The sequence below is a fragment of the Dama dama genome, chromosome 28, assembly GCF_033118175.1.
Source record: "Dama dama isolate Ldn47 chromosome 28, ASM3311817v1, whole genome shotgun sequence".
Taxonomy (NCBI): domain Eukaryota; kingdom Metazoa; phylum Chordata; class Mammalia; order Artiodactyla; family Cervidae; genus Dama; species Dama dama.
In genome coordinates, this window is record NC_083708.1 from 26,009,540 (window position 1) to 26,034,161 (window position 24,622).

At 42.1% G+C, this 24,622-nt stretch overlaps 1 pseudogene; it reads right to left on the bottom strand.

The window, feature by feature from the left end:
- Window positions 1–1,377: 1,377 nt before the first annotated feature.
- LOC133048172 (inositol-3-phosphate synthase 1-like) lies at window positions 1,378–16,723 on the bottom strand (annotated as a pseudogene).
- Between the last annotated feature and the right edge of the window lie 7,899 nt (window positions 16,724–24,622).

Sequence of the window (24,622 nt, forward strand, 5' to 3'; positions counted from 1 at the left end):
TCCCCTGGAGGAGGGCATGGCTACCCTCTCCACTACTCTTGCCTGTAGAATCCCATGGACAGAGGAGCCTGGCGAGCTACAGTCCATGGGGTCACAAAGAGTCGGATACAACTGAGAGACTAACATTTTCACTATCTTTATAGTGAAAAACTTTACAGTGTAAAGTATAACACTTTATAGTGTTAGCGACTAACACTTTCACTATCTTTATAGTTATAGTCACTAACGTGACTTTTCATTGGCAATTCAAAATAAGAATTTTAGAACTCTTGCAGGTCAACATAAGCTAAGGAAAGCATTTTCTTTTTGTTTTCCTGACTTGCCAAGTGATGCTCTCCCCACCACTTCCAGTGACTCACTTACAGACCTCATGGTTCTCATTCCTGTAGGCTCTGCTAGGCTGGATGGAGATCCTGGTTCCTGGGGGATGGAGGGAGGAAGGGGGGGTCCCTACAAAGGATACAGGAAGTGATCCATTGAACCTGCAACTATAAAATGCCACCTGGTCACTTAGAGGTTCTCATGCCAAGGGATGAGGGGGCATAGAAAGGAATACTGTACTGGCAAGGATAATCAATCTGCCCTCTTTCACAAGGCAATAAAATTGCTGTAAGTTTCTTTCCCAAGATCTCACAACTGCTGAATGGCTCAAAAAGCATTTAAACCTAGTAATTTTTGCCTCTGATGTCCATGTTCTTACTATCATATCTTAAACGAGGTTATCAGGAAACCCCGAGATGAATGCTCATAATTCCTGGAATACGTATAATCAGATCCTGTATTTTCTAACAAAATCAGAGCAATTATAGAAACAAAATTTGGGATATGAATAAGAAATAAGAGATCATTAAGTAATTTAATCTCTACCAGGTAATTGAAGGCATTAAAATACTAATATCCAGATATTAACTAATAGAAGTATATATTAACATGTTAAGTAGTATTTTAAAATTTTACATGGAGTCACTTAGTGAGATAAAAGAATACTGCAAATATGGTAATTAAGAGAAATGGTATATGAATGGTAGACTTTCACCCAAAGAAAGTCATAGATCTAGAGCAACAGGTCATCTGGGCTTGGCACTCATATTAAAATAATTCAACAGCATGCTTTCTGATTGTATTTGACTTAGGGAATCAAGTTAAAAGATGGGAATCAGTGAGCAAGATAGACTTACCATACTTAAGAATTTAGAGTCAGATAATCACAAAAACAAACATGAAACTTTACTTTGAGACAGAGGGACGTCGAGTTCTGAAAGGAGGTTCTGCCCCAGTTAGAGGTGGTGTCCTTTGGGTTGGAACTTTGAATGAGATCTCTTTGAGTTGGTAAAAAACTGGCCCAATTTGGTGGCATGAAACAAGCATTTATTTCGGTCATAAGGTCTGTGTGCAGGTGATGAATGTGGTCAGGACACAGCAAATGTATTCTATTGCTTCTGCTCCATGGTGTCTGGGGGCTCCAATGGACGATCCAAAGGCCCCGTGTGTGTGCTGGAGGAGCGTGGGGAGGTGGATTCTAAGGTCGGAATCAGAGTCTGCTGAGTGCTCATCACTCAGCTGCCTGTAGGCAGGGACTTCTGACCAGAGCACCCACCCGGGTCTCTCCATACAGCCAGGACTTCCCCACGAACAATGAGTGGGTGGGTTCCCTGTCCGGGCATCGTGAGAGGGACAGAGCCAGTCAGAAGCTGGGGTGTTGCTTCTGCATTCTGTTCTCAAGGCAGCCACAAAGGCCAGCCCAAGTTCAAAGGAAGGGGAAAGCGGCTCTGCGTCTTCACAGAGAGAGGCAAGGTTCTGGGGAAGGTTACAGCGGACAGGAAATATTCTTGTTTCTGTAAAAGATAACCTATCACAGATCTGAAAAATGAGTAGAAATTAACTGAGCTAAGGAGTGGGTGTGAGACAGGATGAAGAGGAAGAGCATTCTAAGGGAAGCAAAGAGGACCACAGAGAACCTGCATGCCTGGAGAGAGGAGTGGTACTATTTAATGAGACAGGAAACACTCGTCCTGGGGGAAGATCAAGTGTAGATTTTTGCTTTGAGATACTTTTAAACATTCAAATTCAAATGTCAGTTCACAGTGCCAGGAACTCAAAGTATTTCATCAGACTATATCAAATAGATTTTCCCATGGTTCAGTCTCCGCTTACGAACTGGAAACTCTAGCCTTCCTGAAATTGCTGTCATATCAAGAGCTTCTCATTTAGTCATTCCTTTAACCAATAAGTATATATTGAGCACCCTAAGTACCAATTACTGTTCTAAGCACAAGTGGTGGTGCTGCTGGGAAGAAATCAAAGTTTCTGTGCACATAGAACCTACATTTCAGTGATGTAAGTTCCATCACAGATAGACAACCCACAGACAGATAAGTACAGCCATCCCTTGGCATCTGCAGGGCATTGATTCCAACGTCCCCGACCCCAAATACCTGTATCCTCAGATGCTCAAGTCCCTTATATAAGATGGTATTGTTGTACTTAGTCGTTCAGTCATGTCCAACTCTTTGTGACCCCATGGACTGTAGCCCGCCAGGCTCCTCTGTCCATGGGGATTCTCCAGGCAAGAATACTGGAGTGGGTTGCCATGCCCTCTTCCAGGGCATCTTCTCGACCCAGGGATCAAACCCAGGTCTCCTGCATTGTGGGGCAATTCTTTACCATCCAAGCCACCAGGGAAGCCCATAAGATGATATAGTATTTGCATATAACCTGTGCACATCTTCCTGGATATTTTACATCATCTCTAGATTACTTAGAATACCCAATAGAATGTAAATGCTATGTAAATAATTGTCAGCATGCTACAAATTCAAGTTTTTCTCTTTGGAGCTTTAATATTTTTCAAACATTTTTGATCCACATTGGTTGGATCCTTGGATGTAGAACTTACAGATTAGGATAGCTGACTGTATAAATTATAACTGTAAGTGCTACTAAGGACAAAGATGAAGCATGTATGGTAGAAGACAGTGATAGGTGGCAGTCATATCAGACATTAAAAAGAAGACATTAATAAGGTATAAGGTGATCTATAATGGTGGCCTGCTGGTGGGGATGGCAGGGAAATGATTACCTGAGACCAGCTGAGCTGCTGTATAGATCCACCTGAACAGAATTCAGACTTTCAAGTGTTCAGTCATGATTCCACAGTAAGAGCTTCATCCTATTGGTTCCTCAGTTCCTCAGTCAGATACACTAAATATCTGATGAGTCAATTCAAGCGGAGTTCCAGCAAGCAGGCATCAGTGAGAAGAATGTTTGAGGCAAAGGGTAAGGCAACTGTAAAAGCCTGAGTGAGGTTTATTTATTCATCCTGATATATTTAAGAATAGGGTGGCCAGTTTGACTGGAGAGAAAGTGGTGGATGAGGTTGCTTATGTATCCAGGAACGTAAGCAGCATGGAGGGCTGCTTACGTCAACGTAAGGAAGGTTGGCTTTATTCTAAATGTGAAAGGAAGCCGTAGATAATTTTAGGTAGAAGAGTGGCATGACCTTAATTATATTTTAAATAGATCTGTCTGGGGGCAGTGTGAAAACAATCAAGAAGGGTTCAAGAGTGGGAGCAGGAAGTCGGGTAGGAGGTTATTGCAGTGATCCAGAAAGAGAAAACAGTGGCTTAGACCAGGGAGATGGAGGCAGAGAAACGGAGAGCAATCAGGTTTGGGGTAAGTTTAAAGGCGAAGCCTACAAAATATGCTCTCTCCTACAGGTCATCCTGTAGCAATGCGGTTTCCATTCACCAGCCCACATGAGCTGGTTTGGTTCATTGTCCAGACTTTTGTACTCCTGTCGCTCACCTGGTCCATAAAGTGTCCTTTCCAGTCACATCACCTGTTGCCTCACCTGAGTGGGGAGAGCATGCTTCCCGCCCCTCTGATGTGACTCACGGTGCTTGATCACAGCATGCATGCTTTGTCTGTTCCTCCAGAGTGACTTTCCCCCGCATGATGCTTCTTGATCTATCAAGCAAAAAGGCCCTATTGATCCCATTCCTCAGCTCTCCAGGCAGTACTGGGTATGTCCTATCGAGGCACTACCCAACGACAGCCTCCTCAAGAGTCTCTGAAGTACCGTGGGCAGGAGAACGTTAAGACTGTGTGGTGCAGTCACCTTTAAGCTCCAGTATATCAGTTAATGATTTTCACCATTGTAGGGATCTTAGAACTTTAAACGATGAAACCAGCTTATGGTGAATTGAATAATAGCATTCACTCTTATATTTGAAAGCACTTGTTCTTCCTCTTATAACGCCACTCATTTATTTAATTTTTAAATGTTTTCTTACCTTTGATTTCCTTTGTGCTTTATCCTGAAAATTATCCCTTGAATCTGTAATTGGAGGGATAAGCTTTTAAGCTTTTCTGGAACCAAGAAAGGATTTCTATGTTAAATAAATGAACAAATGAATGAATATTTAAGTAAATAAAATATGTTGTCTTAGAGAGCTTACAGTGAAGACCTGGAAAAAAGAAAAACTATTTACCAAATAGAGAAAAGCTTCACAAGGCATCTTAAAGCTTATTTTTCACATGCATGAAAGGCAATGATGAACTAAGATTGAATTTCTTTGAGTACAGGACTTTAGAAAGTGATCTCAGGTATTTTTTCAAATTGCAATATATTTGACATATAACACTGTGTAAATTTAAAGCATGTGTGCATGCTGTGTCACTCAGTCATGTCTGACTCTCTGCAACCCTATGGACTGTAGCCTGCCAGGTTCCTCTGTCCATGGGGTTTTCCAGGCAAGAATACTGGAGTAGGTTGTCATTCCCTTCTCTAGGGGATCTTCCTGACCCAGGGATCAAACCCGCATCTCCTGTGTCCCCTCCATTGGCAGGCAGATTCTTTACCACAGATTCTGAGCCACCTAGGAAGCCTCGAGATTAGCCTTTCTAATGTGTTGAATATATTGGTGTAACCATTTTATAAACTGGTAAAAATCCAAACACTAAACAACTCACAATTTTCTTTTCCACTGGACATTTAAAATGAACCATTTTAGCACGTTGATTTGATGCATTCAGGTATCGTAATGTGATTGCCACATGCTATGCTGTGCTGCGCTGAGTCACTTCGGTCGTGTCTGACTTTTTGTGACCCCATGAGCTGCAGTCTGTCAGGCTTCTGTCTATGAGATTCCCCAGTCCAGAATACTGGAGTGGGTTGCCAATTCCTTCTCTAGGTATCTTCCTGACCCAGGGATTGAACCTGCGTCTCTTATGTCTCCCGCCTTGGCAGGTGGGCTCTTTACCACCAGTGCCACCTGGGAAGCCCTGTGATTGCCCTAGAAGTGATAATTAGCACCTGTATGATCTTGAGAATATATCATGCTGCTAAGTCACTTCAGTCGTGTCCGACTCTGTGTGACCCCATAGACGCCAGCCAATAAGGCTCCTCCGTCCCTGGGATTCTCCAGGCAAGAACACTGGAGTGGGCTGCCATTTCCTTCTCCAATGCATACATGCATGCTAAGTCGCTCAGTCGTGTCCGACTCTGTGCGACCCCATGGACAGCAGCCCACCAGGGTCCTCCGTCCACGGGATTCTCCAGGCAAGAATACTGGAGTGGGCTGCCATTCCTTCTCCAGAATATATCATAAATACTCAAAAACAGAATATGTGTTTACTAGGAAGAATTTCTGCCCAAAGAAAATTGTGATATATTGGGAAGAATTAATGAAAGTAGTTATGATTGACGCTTTTTAGATGATTCTTTAAAAAAGTGTTTTCTTCTGCTTGAGAAGTTCTACACGGAAAAGAAGATAGAATAGATGGGTTAAATAAAAAGTAATTCTTACAAGTAAAAAGATACAATATGCAACTTATTTTTGGAAAAAAATTTAAAATAGCATGTGGTTTTAAGATATTTTAATGAAAACTTTTGGTTTTATAATGCACTGTATCACATTTGAAACAATTTTAAATGAGCTAATTAGAGGAGAAAATGATGACTTATGGGCAAAACACAATAGCAGATCAAATTTGTGATATTTTTTCTTGTTTGTGCTTCTATAGTCAGTTTGAGAACTAGCGCTCTAATTGACTGTAGGTTAGAATTGTCAGACCTGATTCAACCATTCACTAAAATCAGAATACTCATTGCTATTAGGGTTAAGGATGAATATTTTAAGAAATATTTTGGGGGAGCTCTTTTCACACTGAAACTCTAATCAGTAGGTAGAATTTAATAGCACCTGGATTAAGCAGAAACCAATGAGGTAAACATTGCTTCCTCTCCACCCATCAAAAAAATTTCTCCTTTGCACTAGAAATTTTTAAAGGGAAAAATCATTCAGAGTATATTTTTTTGAGTACCTGGAAGGTATAGCAAGTTAGCTGAGAGCCTCTCACAGGAGAGAAAAGATATATATGCTTTTGGATCAGAGAGGAATTCACAGCAAAGTGTACTCTATTGGGCTACCAGTCAAAGTGGCTTATCTGTGCTGCTTGCCAGTTAATACACACAGATTTGCACAAACACCCACACACACCTACTGCCACTGGTGCTCTCCAAGATTCAGTATCAAAAAAGGGAATTTCCAGCCAGACACCACTCACTTGCCTTTTACCACATTTCTTTTTCCTCCCTTCGGACTGACTGGCGTTCAATATGTCACACTGTTGATTGTTAACTTCTTGAAGTAACTCATCTTTTGTTTCCATAACTTCCTGGGGGATCATAAAGACATACTCTTATTATACATGGTAGAGTGGCTCCTGGCCTGTTGCACGCTTGGCCTAGATTGAGCATTCTGGGAGTGACTGCCTCTGCAGACACAAGCAAATTGAGACGTGTGTTACGTGTGTCTCCTAGGACCCAAGTGGGAGCATGACTTCAACTTAAAAGCACTAACTTTAGTCCAGAGATAATCCATGTTTCCGGGCATTGCTGCATCCTTACAAAGGCTGGTGTGAGCCTAAGGGAGTGCAGTTTCCTACTCCGATTTTTTTTTTTTAAGCTGAGGATATAATGATGATGATATTTTCTGGATCTTGTGGTATCTGTAGTATGTATTGTTTTTCAAAATCTGTAACTTGTTTTTACTGTCTCAGTCTTATCCTCTGATTCTAAGAGCAAGATGAATTTAATAGCATGTAAATTCAGCTGTTTTATTTTTTTATTTTTATTTTTTTAAATTCAGCTGTTTTATATAGTCAACGAATTAATAGTAAAAAAAGAGAAAGAACAAATTTGTTACCGGTATCCCTTGCTGTTTCTCGTGGTGACTGCAGAAATTTCTTTTTTAGTTTTATGTTTCACACACACATAACAACACAGCTTAAATAAATTTCTGTTTTGTTAACCTGGCATTATTTGTTATGGATAAAATACTAAATATCAAGCAAGTTGTGTTTTGATTAAATAACTTAAACATTCGGTTTTGGTTATCATAAACCTACTGATTTACTAAGTAAAACTTTTTATTACTTTTTTTTTTTTGGATAATAGGTGCTAAGTCAATTCAATCGTGCCCGACTCTTTATGATCCATTGGGCTGTAACCCTGCCAGGCTCCTCTGTCCCTGGGATGGCACTAGCTTTATTTCTTCGGGGCTCCTGAGGAGTAGCTGTATGGTCATGGGCTTAGGCGGTGGGCATCTGGGATGCCTCAGCTTGGAGTGCCCATTGGTGTCACCAGTAAAGCCATTGGGGGAGGTTGGCGCTGCTCCTTTCTTACAAAGCACAGGGCAGGCAGTGGCCACAAGCCCAACTCGCTCGAGGACAGGGTGTTTCATCTCGTGCTCCAGAAGCACGTGGTTCTGCAGTGGGAGCCCCACGCAGACTCTGAGGGTACTCTCAATGCAGTTGGTGCTGGTGGAAGAGTGGGTTGGCCACCGGGCTGCCCCATCGCCCAAGCTGTGCTTGCAAGAGGAAGCCAAGCCGAGCAGCGATTGCTACCGGTTGGAAGCTCTGTAGCTCTGGGTTGACATCTGTGCAGAAGATCACGTGCCGGCATGGTTTGGCAGCGGCTCCAGTTTCCGGCGTGAGGGGCTGGCCAGGAGCGAGTCCTCGAACGTGTTGTGTGCAGTTCCAGCGTGTTGGTACCGCCCAGCATCCGCTCTGCTGTGTACTCATCCAGGACACGCTTGCTGTCGCCCACGTGTAGCACGTGCTTGATGACCATGCAGTGATCTGGCTCCTCGCCCTGCAAGTAGAGAGCAGCGTCGCCGGGCACCAGCACATCGTATGCCACGCTGCTCTTGGACACCTCCTTGGAGCGGAACTGTGTTGGCGCCGACCGGTTCTGCCCATCATTGTTGCCAGGTGGCTGTAGCTCACGATGGACAAGGTCTTGAGGCCAGAGACAATAAGGAAGTCCGCGAGCACGAACCTGACCTTGGTCTGGCCCGACTGATAGTCGTCTCCACCCACAGAAACACGGCGCTGCCACATGAGCTCCAGGGCTCCAGGCACCGGCGTGGTCCGTGGGTACCCACCAAGGCAAGCGCAGCCCTTCAAGATGCTGGCCACCGTGGACAGCGTGGAGGGCAACACTTCCAGGCCCAGCTGGACGGCGTGCAGCAGGCTCTCAGCGGTGTCACTGAGACCCAGGAGCACTTGGCAGAAGCGCTCAGAGTTCGCGGTCCACACCGCGAGGACGTCTCCTCCGGCTGCTGCGTGCGCGTGCCCGGGAGGACGTCGTCGGCGTGCGCGCTCTGGTTAGTTAGTTGCGAGGAACTCGGGGGATACAGGCAGAGCCGAGAGGGCTCAGAGTCTCCAAGAGCGGCCACAGTAGCTCCTGCAGAGCCTGTGAGTGCTGTGACACCTGCAGGTTCAGAGATGATCATGCTCGAGTCGGAGAACAGGCGGTCGTCGAGCACCACCAGGGGCAGTGAGCTGAAGGTCACGAATAGCTCCTGGCCCTCGTTGTCCAGACTCAGGCTAACGAGGGCCGCGGGCGTCAGCCAGTGGTTGTAGCTGGCCTCCTTGCGGCGGGTGCAGGTGGCCCAGGACAGGTGCAGTCCAGCATGGCAGGGCTCTGCCTGGAGCGGTTGTTCCTGTCCCAGCCGAGCCGGACCCCGAGCTGCGGCACCTGCTGGGCGGCCTGCAGGGTGAAGCACGTGGACCTGGCTTCGCGGTTGACAAATGTGACCCAGTACTTAATATAAGTCCTTGGCGTCCGGCTGTAGACCGCAGCGGGCTCTCAACCTTGAACACGGTTTTCGTCCATCACAAGGAATGGTGGGGAGTCAGCGGAGACAGCAGCAGGTGGCTAAGTAAAACTTTTTAGAAAACTTTTAATAGAGCTATAAAGTTAATCATATATTTTTTTTTATTTAAAGAGATAACACATAACAGTTTAAGTTCAACTGGGTTTGATTCAAACATATCCTTCTCGACCTAAGACTGTATGAAACATTTTATCTGGGCATTACACTGAGAACGAGTCCCTTTGTGTGTGTTTAAATTGGAGGATAATTGCTTTACAATGTTATGTTGGTTTCTGCTGCACAAAAATGCGAATTAGCCCTAAGTATACATATATCCCGGGTGTTGGTGATGGACAGGGAGGCCTGGCGTGCTGCGATTCATGGAGTCGCCAAGAGTCGGATACGACTGAGCGACTGAACTGAACTGAACTGAAGTGATACATAAATCCCCTCCCTCTTGAGCCTTCCTCCCCCCTCCCCCCATCCCACCTCTCTGCTGCTGCTGCTAAGTCACGTCAGTCGTGTCCGACTCTGTGCGACCCCATAGACGTCAGCCCACCAGGCTCCCCCGTCCCTGGGATTCTCTAGGCAAGAATACTGGAGTGGGTTGCCATTTCCTTCTTCAATGCATGAAAGTGAAAAGTGAAAGTGAAGTCGCTTAGTCGTGTCTGACTCCTCGGGACCCCATGGACTGCAGCCCACCAGGCTCCTCCGTCCTTGGGAGTTCCCAGGCAAGAGTACTGGAGTGGGCTGCCATTGGCTTCTCCGTCCCACCTCTCTTGGTCATCACAGGAGCACCTGGTTAAACTCCCAGTGCTACAGAGCTGCTTCCCACTATCTAGCTAGTTTACACGTGGTAGTGTGTATCTGTTAGTGCTACTCTCTGGATGTGTCCCACCCTCCTTCCCCTCCTGTGTGCACAAGACTGTCCTCAACTTTTGGGTCCATTCCTTCCCTGCAGATAGGTTCATCAGTGCCATTTTTCTAGATTCTAACACACCCTATATGTGTTAATATAGGGTATTTGTTTTTCTCTTTCTGACTTACTTCACTCTATATAACATGATCTAGGTTCATCCACCTCAGTTCACCAACTCAATTGCTTTTCTTTTTACAGTTGAGTAATATTCCATTGTACATTTGTACAACATCTGTCCATTCATCCGTCGATGGATGTGTAGGGTGCTTCCATATCCTGGCAATTGTGAATAGTGCTGCAATGAACATTTTGGTACATGTGTCTTTTTGGATTATGGTTTTCTCAGGGTATATATCCAGTAATGGGATTGCTGGGTCATAAGATAGTTTTATTCCTAGTTTTTAAAGAAATCTCCATGTTATTTTCCATAGTGGTTGTATCGATTTGCATTCTTGCCAACAATGCTAGAGGGTTCCTTTTTCTCCAAATCCTCTCCAACATTTATTGTTTGTAGATTTTTTGGCGATGGCCATTCTGACTGGTGTGAAGTGGTACCTCATTGTAGTTTTGATTTGCATTTCTCTAATAATGAGTGATGTAGAGCATCTTTTCGTGTGTTTGTTAGCCATCTGTATGTCTTTGGAGAAATGTCTGTTTAGATATTCTGCCCATTTTTTGATTGGGTTGTTTGTTTTTCTGATATTGAGCTGCATGAGCCGCTTGTATGTTTTGGAGATTAATCTTTTGTCAGTTGCTTTGCTTGCAACTCCTATTCTGAGGATTGGCTTTTAACCTCATTAATAGTTTCCTTTGCTATGTGAAAGCTTTTAATTTTAATTAGGTCCCTTTTGTTTTTATTTCCATTACTCTAGGAGGTGGGTCAAAGAGGATCTTGCTGTAATTTATGTCAAGGAGTGTTTTGCTATGTTTTTCTCTAGGAGTTTTATAGCTTCCGGCCTTACATTTAGGTCTTTAATCCATTTGAGTTTATTTTTGTGTATGGTGTTAGGGAACATTCTAATTTCATTTTTTTTACATGTAGCTGTCCAGTTCTTCCAACACCATTTATTGAAGAGGTTTTCTTTTCTTGCCTGTCTATTTGTCTTACATAGCTGATGTCTTGACTGACATCTCCTATAGAATTAGTGAAGGGATGACTTAATTCCTTTTATTTCACGACAGTTAATTTATGTAAACTCACATAATCTTACAATTCTTTTATTGTCAGATTTAATATAAAATCTTAGATGGAATGACTGGGGTATAGAATCGAAGAATATATGTTGACACAATTTTAAAAACTAAATTGTTTGCATGTTTATTTACTCTATGATAAATAAATAAATAAATATTTACTCTGTGAGGGCTTTCCTGGTAGCTCAGCTGGTAAAGAATTCTCCTGTGATGCAGGAGACCTGCATTTGATGCCTGGGTTGGGAAGATCCCCTGGAGAAGGGAAAGGCTACCCACTCCAGTTTTCTGGCCTGGAGAATTCCATGGACTGTATAAATCCATGCTCGCAAAGAGCTGAGCGACTTTCACTTTACTCTATGAAGCCCTTTAAACACTAGATGGCACTAAAAATATATCATGATAAATTTTGTTATTCATCAAGCAGATGTAGTATTAATTTTATGACCTTGTAAGTTGGTACATACTTTGTTTAAATTTTTTAAACATTTAAAACAACTGAAGTGCTACTAGTGCAGTTGATTGTTGAAAGAGGTAATAAAATCACCAAACTGGAGAAATACAGAATTTGTAATTAAAGCTATTCAGTGTTTAGTGGACAACAGATATTACCTTTCTGAAGGCTTTTTCATCATATGTGTTTGCTCTCTAAATTCACTAAGGGAAAGAACTACTTTGCAAATGAACTTAATGGATAGGTCCTTTTTATTTCTTTGTCTGCACTAGATCTTAATTGTGGCAGTTGGTATCTTTGATCTTCATTGTGGTGGCATGTGAACTCTATATTGTGGCATGTGGGAATCTAGTTCCCCGACCAGGAATTGAACTGGGACCCCCTGTATTGGGAGTGCAGAGTCTTAGCTACTGGACCACCAGCAAAGTCCCCAGTGAATAGATTCTTGAACTGTTTAATAATCTGATTGATGATGTAGCATGACATATGAGCACATTGATAAAAGATTTAAATTCTTGACATGTAATACTTCCTCCAACAAAAATAACATAAAACTAGTTATATGCCACTACATGAGGACATCAGTGACTCATGATAGATTTATCATCAGTTCAAGGAATATTTCCAATTAGTCACTGCACAGAGAGCTTTGAAATGACCCAAAATATCACATAAAGAGTTTCTTAAATTTGACAGCTGTCCTAAAATTTTACCCATTATTAGTAGATAGTTTGTGAAGCTGAAAGAAACTTTTATATACTATTGCAAGAAAACACAGTAAGATCAAGTATGCTGGAGGAAAGCCCGAGTTATCTTCTTTGTCCTGTGGAGACAGGATTGATGAGGATAGCGTCACCAGGGAGAGGTGTGTTAGGTGGTAATGTAATTCAAGTGTTCCAGAGTGTCTGGATCTTGTGATATTTGTAGTATTTGTCTGCTTTATATATATTTCGTTTGTTGTTATTTCTCATTACAAACATGTTATTCATTTTTGTATGTAATGTTGTATTTTTTTCTTAAATAGGGTTCAAAAACGGTATAAGCTTCAGATTGCACAAATTATTCATTTTTAGCCCATACAGTTTCTGCTTTTTTTTTTTTCCACAATTGGACTTTTGTTTATGTTGTTTTCTTTGTTTTTATGTCCTTTCTCTCAATATTGCCTTTCTAATTTCTACTTGCCTAGGACTATAAGACCTGGTACATATATCATATTTCCTTCATGAAAAGGGCTTTGATCTCTCTCTCAAAACTCTACATTTCCTCAAGTCAATCAAGACTAATTTCTCCATCATCTAGAGAAATGTATTTTTATTTCTTTTGTGACATGTTACTTTGTATATCTTATATATACGTATGAATGTGTTATTTTTCCCTGTTGGGTTCTTAACTTTCTAATGAAAGAGTCTAAATCTTACCCATATGCATCCTGTGTAATACTTAGCATAGTAATTTATATCATAGGTATCCCCCAAATATGTGTAAAATAATGAAGGCGTGAACATTGTTTGATCTGAGGGTCACAGCATAATGTTTTTCTCTGCCTATTTATTTGAACTCTGGATATTTTGGTCTTAGGTGTATGCTTGTATTTAAAATAAAATATGCAACAACCAGAATCTTGGAGAAAATAGTGGAGGGTATTCTAAGTTTACAAGAAGTCATGGCTCTATCTTGATATTGGCAACATTACAAGACCACAGATACCTCTTCAAGTATATATTTAGTCTATATCAGAAGGCAGCAAACTATAGCCCATGGGCTAACTCCAGTCAGCTGCCTACTTTTGTAAATAATGTTTTATTGAAACACAGCTGATTCATTTTTATCATGTCTGTGGTTGTTTTCAAGTCACAAAAGCACATTTTGAGTTGTTTCGACAGACTGTTATAGTGAACAGAGCCTAAAATCTTTACCATCTGATCCTTTAACAAGAAAATTTTGCTGACCTCTGATATGAATCTTTTTGGTAGTTAGGTAGTCAGATGACCGTATAGGAGAATGCAAAGCTTTTCTTTTAAAAAATGAGTTGGGAATAAGAGAACTACTAAAATTTTAGCTTTGGAGTTATCACTTTTTCAGAGTTTTTGAAAGATTAGTTTTCTCTTGGTGCATATACACCCCATTGGGTAGTAGGAGCTACTTCATAGAAATTTGCAAACAGTGGAGGAAGACCCACACATTTTAGTTCCACACTAAGTAGGCCAACCAGTAGTCACTGAATCAGTGACTTTTGAAGTCCTACCATTCAGTTCAGTTCAGTCACTCATGTCCGACTTTTTGCAACCCCATGGAATGCAGCATGCTGGGCTTCCCTGTCCATCATCAACTTGTGGAGCTTGCTCAAACTCTTGTCCATTGAGTCGGTGATGCCATCCAACCATCTCATCCTCTGTCATCCCCTTCTCCTCCCGTCCTCAATCTTTCCCAGCATAAGTGTCTTTTTCAATGAGTCAGTTCTTTGCATCAGGTGGCCAAAGTATTGGAGTTTCAGCTTCAGCATCAGTCCTTCCAATGATTATTCAGGACTGATCTCATTTAGGATGGACTGGTTGGATCTCCTTGCAGTCCAAGGGACTCTCAAGAATCTTCTCCAACATTGCAGTTCAAAAGCATCAATTCTTTGGCACTCAGCTTTCTTTATAGTCCAACTCTCACATCCATACATGACTACTGGAAAAACCATAGGTTTGACTGGATGGACCTTTGTTGGCAAAGTAATATCTCTGCTTTTTAATATGCTGTCTAGGTTGGTCATAGCTTTTCTTCCAAGGAGCAAGCGTCTTTTAATTTCATGGCTGCAGTCACCATCTGCAGTGATTTTAGAGCCTCCCAAAATAAAATCTGCCACTGTTTCCATTGTTTCTCCATCTATTGGCCATGAAGTGATGGGTCTGGATGATCTTAGTTTTCTGAATGTTGAGGTTTAAGCCAACTTTTTCACTCTCCTCTTTCACTTTCATCAAGAGGCTCTTTAGTTCTTTGCTTTCTGCCTTAAGGGTGGTGTCAGTCCTACAAGGCCCTGACAAATGCGTTAACTGGCAGTGGGGGGTGGCATTTGGGGGAGACAAGAATTCCAGTGCTCTCCATGGCATTCGCTGGTTTCGGCACAGTGAGGTAGGTCTGCGGTGATCTCAGTGTGTAAGGGAGGTTCTTTTTTTTTGAATTCCCACAACAGTTAATCACTGTTGTTGCACAGCAGGACACTGGTTACTGTCATCACAAAGACGCCATTGCTGTGATCTTTCTGGAAGCCAAGGAGAAAAAGCCTAGAATTTTTAAAGGTTAAGGATTTTAGTCCTTACTTTGTATATCCATCCCTGGGTAGCACGGAATGGGTACAAAGGTATAATTCTTAGCATCTGCCCTTCCCAGCTCACATTAAAATAAACACACACATACTCACACTCTCTATTGTGCACAGAAGGCCTGGCTCCATCCAGTGAAGGATGGATCTGGTATGCAGAGTGAGGGCTCTGTCGTGAGATGAGAGGCCCTGGAACACGAGACCTTTATCACATAGGCAACTGGCTTCCGTTCTCTGCTTTTTCTCGGTGCCTTTCACCTGCCTCGGCTTCTCCTAACCTCTCTGCCCTACCTTTTCCTGTTCAGACCAATTTCCAGTCTTCCAAGAGTAGGAGATCAAGTCATGGGGCAACCGAGTTAAAATCTCGCCTCCTCTGAAACATTGAAGGTGGAGAGATTTCAAGAGGGCACTTGAGGGGCTTCCCTGGGGGCTTCGTGGTAAAGAATCCGCCCGCTCAGGTGGTTCAGTCCTTGATCTGGGGAGATCCCACGCTGCATGGAGTGGCCCAGCCTGTGTACCACAGCCATGGAGCCTGGGCTCTAGAGTTGGGGGCGCACCACAGAGCCCCAGGCGCCTAGAGCCTGTCCTCCGCAATAATAGAAGCTGCTGTAACGAGAAGCCCACACACTGCAACTAGAGAGTAGCCCCCACTACTTGAAGCAACTAGAGAAAAGCCCACACAACAACAAAGACCCAGCACAGCCAAAAATAAATACATCAATAAATAAATTAAAGAAAAAAAAAAAAAAGAGGACACCACTGCAGAAAAGCCAGTTCTGCTTGGCAAAAATGAGATGGCTCAACAGGCTATATATGCCAAAAAGTTGTTCTCTGTGGTGAGAGCAGCAAGGGGTCCCGCTGAGCAGACCCAGGGCCACTGCTTTCTTATCCCTGAGACTGCCGGGTAGGAATGAGCGCCTTAGATGAAAACACAAAGCCAGGATATTTATATTAAGACAAAAGTTAAAATACTCAAGATACACCACCTGCACACAACTCGTCCAGTTGGCATCCTGAGACAGCAGGACCCAAGGTGCAGTTTTCTAAGGGAGCAAATACGTAACGAGTGTGTTGGCTCAGAAGGCTGTGTGGGTGGGAGTGGGCAGCTGTTCCTCTGAGCAGCCCTTTTGCCTGTCATCACAACACATTTCTTGGGACAGTTCCTGGCACCGTATTTCAGGAATGGAGACGACATGGAAAAAATCTGACCTTATCTGGGAGAGATTCCATCCTGCGAAATATAGTGACTGGTGGGTTGAACCCATCAACCTGATCTCATGCCTTAACTTTTCATTCTGGCATGGCAAATGTTATTACTACATACCCCTCTTTAAAAGGAAGACACCTTCTCTACTCCAGCCACTTTCAAAAGCTGGAGATTCTGGCGTCAGAGATTTGGATAAAGTGTCCAGGCTCCAGAGGGAATTTCTTCCAGAGCCCTCCTGAGCATGTGAGCAGAGCACGGATGGAGTTCCTTTCCTCACCACCACCTCAATGCACGGGGACGAGGGGCCAACGGTGTGGACCGGCCTGAGGTGCACGGCAGTACCAGCTGCCCCTACCCACCCTGTCCCCGCTTTCCCACTCTGCAGATTGATGCCTGCACCTGGGAACTCTCCTGATGGCAAAAGCCTAGTCCCCACACCGGGGCTCAATTCTCCTCCAAAGCAGGGCAGGGCCCTGGGTCTCATCGACCTCCTTGGAGTCTGGCTTTCCCGGTGAGCTGGGGACTTTCAGTGGACAGGAAGCAACATGTAGCGGATGCTCCGGCAGATGCAGCATTTCTGGACCTGGGGTGGCCGTTTGCACTCTTGGCTGGTTGGTCTAAATCTTCACAGTTACGGCATCTGTCTCCCTTTCATCTTTCTTCTGCATGTGGTTCCCTTTGGCCACCTCTCACTCCCAGTTCAGAACACGCAGCAGGGCCGGTGACACAGAGATTCCAGCCCCTAAGGGGGCTTCTCAAAGGTGAGGTCCAGGGCCTCATCCTCCTTCAGGCCCTGGAAACCCTCCGTGCGTCATTCACTCTGGGGCACAGAGTGTGGCACAAGCTTGATGCTGCCGTTCGTGAACAGCAGGCCTGACCCATGTTCCCACTGGGACCCACGTACAGGAGCTGGCGTGGTGCTGCAGCTCTGCCATCCGGGCCGTGCACTCTGGCACCTTGGCGCAGCCACCTGCAAACTGCTGGCCTGACCTGGAGACCATGGTGGTCAGCTGAGCGCCTGATTAGGCAGTGGCTGCCCCCTGAGAGTCCAGAGGCACAGAGGTGGGCGAAGAGGCTGCTGCAGCTGCTCTCCGACCCCAGGTGATGCTTACGACACCAGCATTTGAGAATCGTGACTTAGACCAAGAGAGTGAGGAGCGGGTTTAAAAAAGGGTATAAGCTCATTGTGGTTTTGATTTGCATTTCTCTGATAATGAGTGATGTTGAGCATCTTTTCATGTGTTTGTTAGCCATCTGTATGTCTTCTTTGGAGAAATGTCTGTTTATTTCTTTGGCCCATTTTTTTCGAGAGAACAGCATTGAAACATGTATATTATCAAGGGTGAAACAGATCACCAGCCCAGGTTGGATGCATGAGACAAGTGCTCGGGGCTGGTGCACTGGGAAGACCCAGAGGGATGGGATGGAGAGGGAGGTGGGAGGGGGGATTGGGAATACATGTAAATCCATGGCTGATTCATGTCAATGTATGGCAAAAACCACTACAATATTGTAAAGTAATTAGCCTCCAACTAATAAAAATAAATGGGAAAAAAATTGTATAAGTGTATATGAAAACTTGCTTATGATAGACCTGCAGCTTCCAAAGCAAACACTGGGCAGGTTCAGGGATGTGCTCACGGAATGGGGATTTGAGCTTGGGCTGCGTGATGGGCGAGGCATCAGATATTTGGCATCTGGACTCTGACCGGTTCTGGGAGGGTAGACTTGGGCCTGCGGTGCTTAGGAAGAATCTCAGAAACTATTAGAGGAGAGGTGTCTGAAATAATTGAAAAGAGAAGAAAATTGCACTCAGCTGTGCAATTTATTCAAGATCCAGTCTTAATTTTAGATCTACTAGTTCCCACCCAGGTCTCATTGCAGTAGCACCAAAATGGAAGTTACTGCTTTTACTACTTGAGGAGCATTCAGCTTAGCTTCTCAGAGTCTCATCTTTCAAGTGTGTCTGACATGAACGTAAATGAATTTTTTCTACTATTTGAAATAGACAATTTAAAAACAAATTTTGACTTTTCAGCCCCCTTTTGATCTAAATCTTGTAGGACTACTTAACACATGCTTGTGTCCTTTTGCATGATCCAGCTAGAACCAGGATAGGGGTTTCTGATTCTTCAACTATTTTGAAAGTAAGGCAATACAAAAAGGTAAAATAATTTGCATAATTAGTTGCAACTTATATTGGTCTATGCCCCCTTTCCTCCTCCTGCCACCTTCCTGTAGGCTCAGAGGAAAGATACAAGATGGGATAGAAAAAAACGAGAGCAAAATGAATTTTACATTTTCTGCATTTGACTGCTTTGTTCTTTGTATTACTTAATGGTACCAGAGTATGAGCAGTTTGTTAAGTTTTTTCATAATGTGAGTGCCTGTCTTCATCAGGGGTATTTTTTCCTCACTAAGACTATTCACTCTTATTTGCATAGTGAAATCACAGGAGCGTGCAAAAGACACAAATCCCTGAAATTCAGACTATTTTTAGCCGTAAATGATTCTGATCAGCATACATCTCTATGTCACTCACTGCGTATTTACCATGGATTATTAATTCTTTATGTTCACTAAGGCATATCTCTCAGTCTTAAAGTTCCTTTGTATTCCATCAGATTTATGGTACATAGTTAGTCCTCAATACATATGAGTTGATTTATACAGCTGGGAAAGAGGATAGGTTCAAAGTTATTGATAACGCCAGTTGGAAAATTTGCGATCTGTACAACTGCACATGGATGAACGTTTATAAGTGAAATGTATGGTGGATAATGTGAGAATACTCTAGCAAGCATTATTTGTGAAAGGTGGGCAATTCTTGATGCACTGAGAAATTTACAACAGAATAGTGATGTATTGCAAAACTTGTCTATAAGATTTGCACCCTTAAGCATTTTCCAAAATTAGAGAAAAAGATATTATAAATCCTTTTTGGAATCGTTACTGCAATTTGCATACATAGATACTCTCTGGAGACCCTTGGTTATCAGTTTCTTCTTTTTGATAAAGACGGAGCAGGTTTTCCGTCCCTTGCTGACCACACCTTGTACATATACTGCATCTGTCAGGAACACTCTTCATCTTCGGTGTGCCCCATCCTAGAAAGTACCCACATGTGATACTCTTTGTTTCATTTCTAGGTGTAAACGTTTCTCTTTCCAATTTGTTATATCAAAGGTTGGGGCTATTTTGAAATATTGAGAAACAAATGGAAACCCATATGGCAGAGATTCTTTTTTTAAAGACATGTTTATCACCATTTGGGGAGTGATAAGGAAGCTATTCTGTCTTCACTGAGGACAAAGTAATTGTCAATATGCTTAAATTGCTGGAAAGTGTACTGAGAATGGACACAAGGAAGTTTCTCTGTAGGGAGTGTTGTTAGGTCCTTGAATGGGTGACATAGGAGGTAGATCACTTTGATTTTTATTAAAAACTCTTTGGTATCTTACTAAGATCTGAATTCTTGAATTTTGAATTCTAGTACATTTCTTTTACTTTGGAAATAAGCAAAACCAAAAATTCCCACTAGAATGTCCTTTCTTTAAGGCCTCAGTTCTTCCTAGAGCTAGTGATAATAGATAGAATCTGGAAGATTTCACTGAAGACTATGAGTGCTGCTATAGAAAAGGCATTTGAGGAGTTTTATTAAGTGTGAAAAAGCAAGATGCTCTTATGGCATGTATAACTATGGCTGCCTTCAAAAAGGCAAGCATGGTGTCAGAAAACAGGAGTGGAGAGGGATTGTTTTTGTAGCGAACCAGCCTTGGTAGCTCAGCTGGTAAAGAATCCACCTGCAATGCTGGAGTCCCTAATTTGATTCCTGGGTTGGGAAGAACTCCTGGAGAAAGGGTAGGCTACCCACTCCAGTATTCTTGGGCTTCTGTGGTGGCTTAGACTGTAAAGAATCTGCCTGCAATGCAGGAGACCTGGGTTTGATCCCTGGGTTGGGAAAATCCCCTGGAGGAGGGCATGGCAACCGACCCCAGTATTCTTGCCTAGAGAATCCCATGGACAAGGGAGCCTGGCGGGGTCCAGTCCATGGGGTCTCAAAGAGTCAGACACGACAGCAATTTTTCACTTTTTCAAGTGCATATATTGCCTGTTCTGAAACAAATAAAATAGTAAAATTCAAAAAACTCTTAATTCGTGAACAACAAAAGCAATAACACCCTGGATTCATTTACTGTTGACCAATAGGGATGTAGTTAGATAAATCACTATGCTCCATCTAATGGAATAAACTGCACCTGTTAAAAAGAATGAGGTAAGCATAGAGAACATAGTAAGTGAACAAAAGCAAAACGCAGTATGTACAAAGTTTCATTTCTATACATTTTTAAAGGTCGCTCAAAGAGCTTTGTATACATAAACTCTTCTATGTGCCAGTATTGTTTTCTGGAAGGACACACGTGGAAGGATAAATAGGGTTTTCCCATGGGAAGAGAATAGAGGGTGAATGAATGGGGAGGATGGTTTTCTTCGTCATACATTTTTAAGTGTTTATAATATATGTGTATGTTACTTTAATGAATGCTTAAAAATTATATTATGACTTTGTGGAAAAGTTCAGTGTCACATTCCATATTTTCCTAAACTGATGTGAATCCAAGTAGATAAGTTATATAATATTATAGAAAACACCTGTAAAAATTTCACAAGGAGATAGTAGCTAATCCATTCTAGACATTTTCTTTTTCTTTTCTATTTTGCAGTCACACTCTTTCTTTAGAAGTGATTTATTAAAAATGGTTGGATTTTCCAAATTATTAGCAACAATATGATGCAATGGAAATAGTAGTAGCCTGAGAGTCTCACTAGGAATTCCACTTGGACCCCTTCAGCCTAAGACCCAGCAAATTTCTGTGTTCAAAGAAAGAGGTGACTAGTTCATCTTTAAGATTCTGTCCCATGTTAGAATCCCAGGATTCTCTTACTGCTAGAAAGCAAAGAATTAAATGCTGATTTTAGTAACGTTGAATTTAAAGATTTAAATCTGTGACTTAAAGATTTTTAACTTCCTGTGTGATATTATATATCAGCAATTAAGAATGCTGGCTTTTACACCAGTGTGTGTAGGTTAGTACCTTGGTAGAGGTGATTATGGTTGGTATAATAATGACCCTTCAAAGATGGCTATGCTTTAACCCCTGAAACCTGTGCCTGCTGTATGTACATGTTGCCTAAAGTAACAAAGGGATTTTTGTAGTCCCTTTTGTTCACTTCAGTTTGGTTGCTCAGTCGTGTACGACTCTTTGTGACCCCGTGGACTGCAGCACTCCAGGCTTCCCTGTCCATCACCAACTCCCAGAGCTTGCTCAAACTCATGTCCATTGTGTCGGTGATGCCATCCAACCATCTCATTCTCTTGTCGTTCCCCTCTTCTCCTGCCTTCAATCTTTCCCAGCATCAGGGTCTTTCCCAGTGAGTCAGTTCTTTGCATCAGGTGGCCAAAGTATTGGAGCTTCAGCTTCAGCATCAGTCCTTCCAATGAATATTCAGGACTGATTTCCTGTAGGATTGACTGGTTTGATCTCTCTGCTGTCCAAGGGACTCTCAAGAGTCTTCTCTAACACCACAGTTCAAAAGCATCAATTCTTTGGTAGTCAACTTTCTTTATAGTCCAACTTTCACATCCATACATGACTACTGGAAAAACCACAGGTTGAGTAGACGGATTTTTGTTGGCACAGTAATATCTCTGCTTTTTAATATGCTGTCTAGGTTGGTCATAGATTGTCTTCCAAGGAGCAAGTGTCTTTTGATTTCATGGCTGCAGTCACCATCTGCAGTGATTTTGGAGGCCAAGAAAATAAAGCCTCTCACTGTTTCCATTGTTTCCCCATCTGTTTGCCATGAAGTGATGCGACCAGATGCCATGGGACCAGAGTCCCTTTTGTAGTTGTGATTAATTTAATGATTTATGAGATAGGAAGACTATCCTGAAATATCATAATATCATAATCTTTGTAAGAGGGAGGCAGGAGGATCAGTATCAGGACCGGGAGGGGTAAAGATGACATTAGAGGTCATAGAATCAGAAAGAGATTTAAGGATGGTATACTTCTGACTTGGAAGGACCTAAGCCAAGGAACACAGGAAATCTCTAGAATCTGGAAAAAGCAAAGGAATAGATTTTTCTCTTGAAACTCCAGAAGAAACAAAATCCTTCTGACACCTTGATGTTAGCCCAATGAAACCCATTTTGTACTTCTGATCTCCAGAATGCTATCTTAGTATGTTAATAAGTTTATATTGCTTTAAATCGCTAAGTCATGATAATTTGTTACAGCAGCAAAGGAAACTAATGCTGTGATATACATGTAGAATTAAAACTTAGAGGTCATATCAATTGTTGTACGTGCTTCCATCTTCTTTAATACAAATAGAAATTGTCAACCGAAGCAAGACTGAAGAAAACTTGTGACCACTCACTACCAATCAATAATACACATAAAATGTTGTTGACTTTTATAGACAAAATATAGGAAAAGATAAATCAATAGTTAAGTTTAAGGAACTTCCCTGACTTTTAGTTGTAAATGTACACTATTTCAGAAGGATAAGTTGCCAGTAGTCATTCGATGAGACTAAGAATGAAGGAATACTGTTGTGCTTGGCATGGATGGTGGAAAACTGTATGGGACTGTTTCAGTTTTTTCCTAGCCTTCTAATGTAAATAGCTCTATAGGAATGGGTGACATTTTTGTAGTGGTATCAAGGCCTGCCTGTAAGAATGATTAACAGTGGCAACAAATACTGAAGTCCTGGTTCACTGTCCATCTGCATCCATTTTACTCTAGCTCAGCACTTCTCTGTCAGGTACAATTTTAAATGTCAAGCACAACTCAAGTGGGACTTACAGAGAAGGGAATCTGTAAACATAATGTATTACAAGTGTCTTATTTTCCTGCAGAATTGACCATGTTTACCAAGATTTACTGTGGTTTTTTTTTTCTCACTGTGCTTTTCCTCCTACCTTACAGAGAGAGAGGGAGAATGTTGATGAGAGACGTCCTGTGGTAGTGATAGATCACTTGGAAGCCCTGGTGACCTTTAGGGAAGGCGAATTTCAGGATTTTCCCTTGAAGTCCATCCTGGGCCTGATGGCCTTTATTATCAGGAAATCCTGTTTTATTTAACATTCAGTGAAGTGTGCTTGGGGAGGAGGGGTGGGTGGAAAGAAGTGAATTCCTTGAATAGGGACAGAACTGCAAATTCGGTGAGTGAATGAGTAAGAATCTACTATAGTCAGAGAGACATGTCTTCTTTGATGTCATAGGGGAACATAGCAAGCTATTTACTTCTGCGGTCTAGAAACTTTATTAGAACTGTGGGCTCTGTTGACAGACTCTGGGTTTGAAATTTGAATTTGTTAAATTTCACTGGCCATATAGAATACTGTGTGGCACTTATCCTTAATATTATCTTCCATTTCAGACTGTTTATAATAGAAAAAAGAGTAAGAGAGGTAACTTTGCTATTCTAATGCTTTGATATATGCCCATGTAGAGAACTGTGAGAGAAGAAAATACAGTATCTCTCAATTACATAAAATATATCATCTCAATTGTCTCTTTTGACAGTGTCTTGTTTCATGATGCGTTGTAATTAGGTGTATTTTCCCTTTCTAAAAGCATTTTAGCAAGAAATCTATCTTATTTTAAATGTATTATATGCTTGAAGAAAATATGCAAAGAGATAATATCTGAAATTAAAAGGAGCTAGTGACCCAAGCTCAGGAAGCACAGAGTCATGTACAGGTTAAACTCAACATATGTGTCTTAACATGCTGAGATACATATTAACCAAATTGACAAGAATTAAAGACAAAGAGGGAAAATATTAAAAGCAGCAAGTAACAGAGAAAGGAAAGGTTATCAGCTGGTTTTTCAGCAGAAATTCTGCAGGCCAGAAGGGTATGGCATGCTATATTTAAAGTGACAACGGGGAAAACCTACAACCCAAAATACTCTACCCAGCAGGACTCTCAGATTTGATGGATAGATCAAAAAGTTTTACAGACGAGAAAAAGCTAAGAGAACTCAACACACCAAATTCAGCATTTAAACAAATGCTAAAGGAACTTCTCTAGGTGGAAAAGAAGAGGCAACAACTAGAAACAAGAAAATTATGAATTGGAAAGCTCAGCAGTAAAGGCAAACATACAGTTAAGGTTAGGAAATCATCCACAAACAAATATGATATAAAAACTAGCAATCATGAGGAGAGTACAAATGCAGAATATTTGAAATTAAGAGGCCAGCAGTTAAAACAGTTGTGTGTGTGTTTGTGTGTGTATATCTGTGACTGCTATGTCAAAACTTCATGGTAATTACAAACTGAAAATCTACAATAGATACTCAAATACAAG